This window comes from Myxine glutinosa, chromosome 3, assembly GCF_964187855.1.
Source record: "Myxine glutinosa chromosome 3, kmMyxGlut1.1, whole genome shotgun sequence".
Taxonomy (NCBI): Eukaryota; Metazoa; Chordata; class Myxini; order Myxiniformes; family Myxinidae; genus Myxine; species Myxine glutinosa.
The window spans coordinates 170,479,538-170,488,881 of NC_136263.1; positions in this window are offsets into that span (position 1 = coordinate 170,479,538).

Here is a 9,344-nt window from a genome sequence, read left to right on the forward strand (position 1 = left end):
TAAGTGTTCATTTGTCTAATTCGGACATTGTGGGAAACTTCGGGTATCTCAAAAGTATTGTTGGAGTGCTTAAGCTGCTTGGCGAGCGGTCTTCAAGAAGCTTGGTGATGGAACACCTCGCGAGATGGAAAACCCCTGCTTTTCCTTTGTTGTGCTACTTTATTTTCTCCCTTTTTGTGCTATCTGATTTCATTATACGACCCTTCACTTTCACATAAATATACACAAATAAAGGTAACGTTCATCAACCTCGTGTTGGAGTTACAGCATGTTGGTTCGAGCTGTGAATTTCAAACTCAACAGGATACTTTTTATTCAAACATGAAAAGCATTACAAAGAAACTCAGCATTGATAGATCTTCTTCCAGAAAATAGCATGAACATTGGTATCATACACTGCCCAGATCTTCTTAAAACTCACGAGAAACTATTTATTCAAACTCGGAAAACATTACGGAGAAACAATTGCCTTTGTCTTCTTGTTGTTCAAACTCTCCCCCAACGTACCTGTGTTAGTGTAATGTGCGATGCCTCGAGCGGTGCCTCACCTGATAAAAATGTTTTACTATTCTATTTGTCCCCTTTTTTGTCATCAGCTTTCATTATATGACCTGTCACTTCCACATAAATACATACAGTGTAGCGGCTACCGCTGGGTATACACAATCGCCTTGCACCTACTGAGGACGCGGAGCGATCACCATGCCGGGCTCGTCCAGGACGCCCGGGCATGCCCGCTCTCGACTTGCCAGGCCTCGTCCAGGACGCCCAGGCACGCCCCCTCTCGCCTTTCCCGGGCAAATGCTCCGGGATAATGTGTATATATATTGCTGCCCGATAAACGGGCTTTTCAGAGTACCCGAGTTGATTTGACACAATAAAGAAACTCGGACGAATTCCAGCTTTTTGTCGTGTCCATTCTTCCGATTTACGTTGGAGCACAGCTCCTACATTGGTGACCCGACATGGACACGGCAGTTACCCTCAAACTGCCTACCTTCTGGGAGGCTCACGCGGCGGTTTGGTTCGCCCAGGCGGACTCCCTGTTTGCCCTGCGAGGCATCACGGCCGACGACACCCGCTTCCACCATGTGGTAGCAGCGCTCGGCTCCGCCACCGCGGCCTGCGCCCTGAGCCTCCTCGAGAGCCCGCCAGCCGCTGACAAATACGACACGATTAAAAAGCTCCTCCTCGACGCTTTTGCCCTCTCATCGGCGGAACGCGCACGGCGCCTGCTCGACCTGTCGGAGCGCGGCGACACACGCCCGTCTGAGCGAATGGACTACATGCTTTCGCTGCTTGGCGAGCACTCTCCGGCATTCCTGTTCCGTGAGCTTTTCCTCTGTCAGCTGCCTAGCCAGGTACGCCTCGCCCTGGCAAGCACGACGATCACGGATCCCCGCGCCCTCGCCAGGGAAGCCGACAAGATCTCCGCGGCAGGCCAACGCATTGGAGCAGCAACCTGGAGCCCACCGCCGTCCGAAGCAACGCCCATGGCGCCCGCGCACCCGGCACGGTCGACGACTGAACTGCCGACGCAATTGGTGGCCGCTACGCCGTGCCGACCACCTCCAGCACGACGACCGGGGCCTCCACCTGACCAGGCGTGGTGTTATTATCATGCCAGGTTTGGTCAGAAGGCCCGGACATGCCAACCCCCGTGCACCTTCGGCAAGCTGGGAAACGGCCGGGCCGGCGTTCATTACCAGCCATGAGCGCCGGCCACACGGGCAACTTACTTTTCATCAGGGACAAAGCGTCCGGACGGCGCTTCCTGTGTGACACCGGTGCCCAACTGAGCGTCATACCTGCCTCCGATCAGGACAGGCAGTCCGCACCTTCGGCCCGCGCAACGTCACCCTCTGCTTCGGCGGCCAACGCTTTAATTGGACTTTTGTAACCGCAAGTATGCCCATGGCTCTGCTAGGCGTCGACTTCCTCTGCGCACACGGACTGCTGGTGGACGTGCAACGGCGTCGCCTCATCAACGCCGAGACCTTCAGCTCCCTGGTATGCACATTGAGCAGCTCCGCTCCGACCGAGCTGGCATGCGCCCTCCCGGCGGCGAACGAGTTTGCTCGCCCGCTCACGGAGTTCCCGGCCCTCACGCGGCCGACGTTTTCGGCCGTCGCAGTACGACATGGGATCGAGCACCACATACCAACCACGGACCCGCCGGTCTATGCCAGAGCCCACCGCCTCGACCCAGCCAATCTAGCTGTGGCCAAAGCTGAGTTCAACGCTTTGGAACACCTCGGCATCGTGCGGCGCTCCGATAGCGCGTGGGCTTCGCCACTACACATCGTCCCAAAACCAGGGGGCGGCTGGCGCCCATGTGGCGACTACCGCCGCCTTAACGACGCTACCACCCCCGACAGGTATCCGATCCCGCACATCCAAGACTTCTCTGCCCGTTTGGCAGCATGGGTCATTTTTTCAAAGATCGATTTAATACGGGGATACCACCAGGTACCTGTTAGGGCGGCCGACGTCCCAAAAACGGCCGTCATCACGCCGTTCGGCTTATTCAAATTCCTGCGAATGCCGTTTGGCCTCAAGAACGCGGCTCAGGCGTTCCAGCGCTTGATGGACGGCGTGCTGCGCTACCTGCCATTCCTCTTCGTTTACCTGGACGACATCCTCGTCGCCAGCACGCCCCGGGCCGAGCACCTCCTCCACCTCCGAACACTGTTCGGGCGCCTCAGCGAGCACGGCCTCATCATCAACCCGGCCAAATGCCACTTCGGCATGACGGCCGTTGATTTTTTGGGCCACCACATCACCAAGAACGGGGCCGTGCCGCTGCCAACCAAGGTCTAGGCCATCACCACGTTTCCGCGTACCCGCTCCATAAAGGCCCTGCAGGAATTCCTGGGAATGGTGAATTTCTATCACCGCTTCATGCCCCGCGCTGCTCAACTCATGCGGCCCCTCTACGAAGCCGTCCGGGGCAAGCCGGCCAAGCACGACGTCGTCTGGTCCACAGCAATGGACGCGGCCTTTAAAAGCTCAAAGCGGGCCCTCGCCGACGCAACACTGCTCGCTCACCGGTGCTCAACGCTCCCATCGCCCTCACCACGGATGCCTCCGACTACGCGGTGGGTGCCGTACATGAGCAATGGGTGAACGGGGTTTGGCAGCCACTCGCTTTTTTCAGCCGGCAACTCCGGCCGAACGAGCTCAAATATAGCACATTTGACCGTGAGCTCCTCGGTCTACACCTGGCCGTTCGCCATTTCCGCCACCTCCTGGAGGGCCAACCCTTCACGGCGTTCGTCGACCACAAGCCGTTGGTTTACGCAATGGCCAAGGTCACGGAGCCGTGGTCGGCCCGCCAACAGCGCCACCTCTCCGCCGTGTCGGAGTTTACCACGGACATCCGGCATGTCGCCGGCAAAGACAACGCCATGGCCGACTGTCTTTCTCGGGCCAGCGCGAACGCGGTCCACCTCGGCGTGGACTTCGTGCTTATGGCGGCGGACCAAACCACCGACACCACGGTGCAAGCCCTCCGGGCGGCGGACACGGGCCTCCGCCTGGCCGACATCCCCTTCATGGACAATGTCCTGCTCTGCGACGTCTCCCAAGGCCAGCCTCGCCCCATCGTGCCCGTTACCTGGCAACGCCGCATCTTCGCCTCCCTCCACGGCCTTTCCCACCCGGGCCGGAAAGCTTCCCAGAAGCTGGTGTCGGCGCGATTCGTCTGGCACGGCCTTCGACGGGACGTCCGCGATTGGACCAGCACCTGCACAGCCTGCCAACAGGCCAAGGTCCACCGACACACCCAGGCCCCGCTGGCACCTTTCACCATGCCTCAACGACGTTTCGACCACGTCAACTTGGACCTGGTGGGCCCCCTCCCCCCATCACGGGGTTTCACACACCTGCTCACCATGGTGGACAGGACCACCAGGTGGCCGGAGGCCGTTCCCCTCGTCTCCACCACCACCGCCGACGTGGCGCAGGCTTTCATCACCACCTGGGTCGCCCGCTTCGGCGCACCGGCGGACATGTCGTCGGACCGCGGACCGCAGTTCACCTCCGAGCTGTGGGGCGCGGTCGACCGCAACCTGGGGGTCAAGCTCCACCATACTACGGCCTACCACCCCCAAGCCAACGGGTTGTGTGAGCGATTCCACCGCTCCATGAAGGCCGCGCTCATGGCTGGCCTTCAGGATGGCGGTTGGGCCGACCGGCTGCCGTGGGTCCTTTTGGGCCTCCGCACGGCCCCCAAGGAGGACCTCCCGGCGTCCACCGCCGAGCTTGTCTACGGCCAGGCGCTACGCGTCCCAGGCGAATTCGTGCCCGACGCTACCAGTCCCTGGTCCGCAGCTCACCAGTGCTCGGTCCTCCAGGAGACCGCCCGACGGTTTGCCCCCATGCCAACGTCCCACCACGGTGACCCCCAGGCCTACATACCCCCAGCGCTTCGCACAGCGGAGTACGTTTTTGTGCGTCATGACGCACATCGGGGGCCACTCCAGCCGCCGTACGACGGGCCCTTCCGGGTCCTGCGACCGGACGACAAGTCGTTCGTCATCGACATCGGCGGCAGGTCGGACCGGATTGCGGTGGACCGCCTCAAGCCGGCACACGTGGACATCGACCAACCGCCATGGTTGGCCCTTCCACCGGGCCGAGGCCGCCCCCCGTCAACAGTGCCCCCCACTCGACCACCCACCACCACACCGGACCCCCCCCCCCCACCCCCCCACGACCCGCCAGGGGTCGCTTCGGCCGGGTCATCAGGACCTCCCTTAAATTGACCCTGCCGGTGCAAGTCGATTCTGGGGGGACGTGTGTAGCGGCTACCGGTGGGTATACACAATCGCCTTGCACCTACCGAGGACGCGAAGCGATCACCATGCCGGGCTCGTCCGGGACGACCGGGCATGTCCAGACGCGCCCGGGCATGCCCGCTCTCGACTTGCCAGGCCTCGTCCAGGACGCCCGGGCACGCCCCCTCTCGCCTTTCCCGGGCAAACGCTCCGGGATAATGTGTATATATTGTTGTGGATATGAGAATGTTGTTTTTTATTGTTGTGTAATGAATTGTTGTAAAATGTCACCCTCCTTCCTGCATTTGTTGTTGTATAAAGGTAAAAGGGCGTTCCCGTAGTTAATTCCATAAAACATACACGAAGGACACCATATATCCCTGTTCAGTAGTTATATCCTTATTCTGTGTATTAGGCTAAGGATTTGTCTTCCATTAATTTGACACTCCATTGCACTGCATTAAATAAAGTAGATCCCTCCGACATGGCATCTTCAAAGTGCCAGGTTTGCCAGGTTTGCTGCAATTGCCAACTGCATTTGGGCGGTTTTCTTCGTTCGCCATTGCTGCCCTTTGGCTGGGGCTAGCTCGAATCGCCCCAAAACCACCATTGGCCACGAGGTAAGGTCGGGGAAGAAGGGCGTGTCCCCACCTCGTCATAGAGGGGAGGAGTGAACCAGCCCTTGCCGACCAACCCAGAACGAGGGGTTGGCTTTAGAGGGCGGAGAGAGAATGTTTGGGGGAGGTTCGCAGAAGGGTCAAGGGTGAGGCTTATATATAACCGGCGGGAGACGCCCCCAGGAGAGTCGAGGAGGGAGGAGATCAGAACACAGACAAGCAAAAAGAGAGTCCTGCGAGCCAAGAGAGGGAGAGAGAACCCATCACGCCAGACCCCCCACCAGCAGTGTTGGCTCCACCAAGCAGCTCTGACCCGTTACCCCGCGCACACGACAGGATCGGTGGCATCGGCGGCCGTCGAGGTCCAGCCCGACGTCCCGTGCGGGATCAAGCTCCGTGCCTTCCTCCCCCTCCAGCCACCCACCTCCTTCCAGCCATTCCACTCTGCAATTCCCCGTGTGAGTCTGTCTTTGTTTGTTCTGTCCAGGGTATTAATTAAACCTGTTTAGATAAGCTAGCGATTTTCACTGTGTCTCTTTGATGTCTTCTGTAAATTATTTTATTATCCTTCCTTCTCCTTGGTTACTTTTGGTTGTAAATAGCAAATAAATTATATTCGTATTCCCTACTTCCTTCTTCTTCTTCTTCACATCCGTGTCGCCTTTGTCTTTTCCCTATTGAATATCTGTGGCGCGATTTTGGCCAACGTTCAGGAATCGGGTTAGTCGGGGTAACTGTTCGGGCGCGGCGGCCATCCGCTCAGCAAATCCAGTAACATCTTATCCTAGAGTCCCTGTATAAAGAGAGTTGCGCCATGCGCTGACCCGAGATTTCTGGTCACGTGATTTCATGGCGCCATTTTGTGTCTAACTTCACCGTGCGTGAACGTCAGCTTGGTACGGGAATGTTGTTTATTGCCAAACAAAATGACTGGTTGTTCTGCTTTTGGTTGTTCAAACCAATCTGGGAAATATAAGATGTATAGATTTCCAAGTGATAAAGTCAGAAGACAAATTTGGGAAGCAAAAGTCAGACGAAAGAGCTGGAAAGCGATCGACTCCTCGAGACTCTGCCAGGTAGGCCCACGCCACTTGATGATCGATGTTCAAAAGCAATTCTATCTGCTCGGTTTTTTTTTGGTTGTCTGTCCGTTGAAAACCCTTTTAAAGGGAAGTGATTTGTGTTTGTTTATAATCTTCAAGGAGCTGACCAAAAATGCATTTCCGTGGGAAGAACCCTGCTCAATTTTTTTCGGGTAGTCCTAGCGGACCGCATATTGTCATTGATTGATGAAATGTCCCGGTACAGTGACATTGCCTGGTCTGCGGTTGGGTAGTCTGCGGGCAATGTCACTGTACTTTTTCAGAGGGAATTAATTTTGATTTTATAGGGGTGGGAAACCCATGGTCCGTTTTGTTTTCAGTTGTCTGTCCGTCCATTCAAAACTTATTCCGAGGCAAGTTATTTTTTTGGTTTAAAATCTTTAGCCTAATCGGCAATCATAAAAGCAATTTTAGGGGGGGACCTGCTCAATTTTTTTGCGGGTTGTGCAGTCATCCATACGTCCAAAATTTGACGAGTTATTGTTTGCTTTGTACAGTGCTCATGCGTCTTGTGGCATATTTGCTCAAATATTTCCCACCCCGGGATTTATGGCCAAATTGTAGTGATGGAAGATTTTGCACATTGGACAATCCCTATATATTTAACCTGGTGACAGCTATCGTTCCCAAAGCATACAATATGAGAGTAGTGAACAGAGTAGTGATGAGTCTCACTTGTGAGGAGTGAACGGAGTAGTGATGAGTCTCACTTGTGAGGAGTGAACGGAGTAGTGATGAGTTTCACTTGTGAGGAGTGAACGGAGTAGTGATGAGTCTCACTTGTGAGGAGTGAACGGAGTAGTGATGAGTTTCACTTGTGAGGAGTGAACGTAGTGGGATGAAGTGTTGGTCTGGTCAGAGTGTTGTATTACGGGCAGAGTTTTCTTACGGTCTGAATGTATGAATCATGTTCTGTACTGAATGTATGAACCAAGTTTTGTACTGAATGTTTACTGTGTTGGCCTCATCGTGTTCCTGGTGAAATTAAACAAGTTATGGTGAATACGACGTCTTATCTGTGCTTTTCCATATCTGTTCGACTAGACGAACCGTGCACACTGCAGGTATTTTTTAAAGTTTTTTCTCTGTTTAATTACGGCTTGGCGCAGTCGAAAATTAAGTGTTAATTAAGTCGCCAGCTATGAAACATATTGTTACAGACGCGGTTTTGGATGTTAGTTTGACCGAGCGGTGGTGTATTTAACCACGTCCGAACAGTTACTCCCCGATTAGAACCCGATTCCACCCGACGTTGACCAGATCGCCCCACAGATATTCAATCGGGAAACCTCTAAAGCGACCGAAAGAGAATGAAAAAGAAGAAGAAGAATACGGAGGAAGAACAGATTTATTATACACACACAAGCAATGGATGGAAGAAGCAGTAACACAGCGAATCGTTAACTTACACTATTCATTTTTACTTAACCCCAAGACAACGAGCAGGACAGGACGTTCACACTTACACAGGGGATAATGCAGGCAGGTAGGGCTTGAGGTGGATTGCTTGAGAGGGAGGCAAAGTCGGGAGGCAGCAGCTCGCAATTCCTCGCGGTTTTGGCGGGAAAACCCTCCGTCGTGTATCCGCTGCGGTAGACGTCACGTGCTGGTTCGGCACACCTGCTCCTCTTCTTGTGGTGGAGCCGTCTCCCTCCTTTCAGCGCGTCTCTCCAAAGCTGGTTTCCTTGCCGAGTACCTCTCCTCTTTGGCTTGGAGCGTTTCGCATCTCACCGCTCCTCTTGGTGCAGCCTCTTTGCTCCTCCCAGGTCATCTCCCAAGGCCTCTCATAAAGCAGTCCCTTACAGTCGCTTTTATCACCTCGGGCGGAATTAAGCCGCCGGCTCCGAGGGCACGCCTACCGGGTCGCTCACCGCGGTGCTGATTGGCTGTTAGGGCTGGTTCACTCCTTCCCTCTTATGACGAGGTGGAGACACGCCTTTCTTCTCCGACTCAAAGCACATGGGCAATGGCGGTTGAAGAAAACCGCCCAAAATGCGGAAGGCAATTGGAAGGGAGGTTTTGGGGAAATTGGAAGGGCCTACGCTTATTTTGTTTGATACAATGCAAAGTCAATCTAGTGGGAAACACATATTTAGCCTACATGGAATAAGGAAATACACTATTTAAAAGATATATCGTGACCTGCGTGTAAGTTTCATGGAATTAACTAGGAGGCCGGCTGCGACCATTATTTACATTAACAGGGTGTTACCATACTTTTGTAACGTTCACATTGTAACGTTTTCACATTCGTTACACTTCCTCCAAAATTGTTACACTTCTCAAAAACCGTTACACTTCTCAAATTCGTTACACACTTCTCAAAATCGTTACAATATTAATCGATCAGGCAATATCCATCAGAGTTCTGGGCAAGGGTGTAGTAATAAATGAACGTTTCAATCTTACTAGATGCCGATGACGTTTTCCTTATGTCAGAGACAGAAGCTGACTTGCAGCTTGTTAAATCATTACAATGGAAATTGAATATAAATGTCGATAAAACTAAAGTTGTACACTATAGAAATATGGCAATACCACGTACAGAATTTGTTTTAAGTGTGTTAGACTATATGTCGGCTGGAAGTCCTACACCGGAATTGCTCTCGGCACCCTTTAAAAAATATTGGATATGCCCACACTCCTTTCTAAAAGTTATTAAAATTCAGAGAACGACAGCATTGGTTTGTCTTACTTATAATGTTAGCTCTTATATGCAGTGTTGGCTTGTAATATGCATTGCCATACCACTTTTAATATCACCACACAGCTCTTTTTCACGGCAATAGCTGAGTTTTTGACAAAACAAATATCACCTGTATGTAATAATAAGACTAAATATGTGC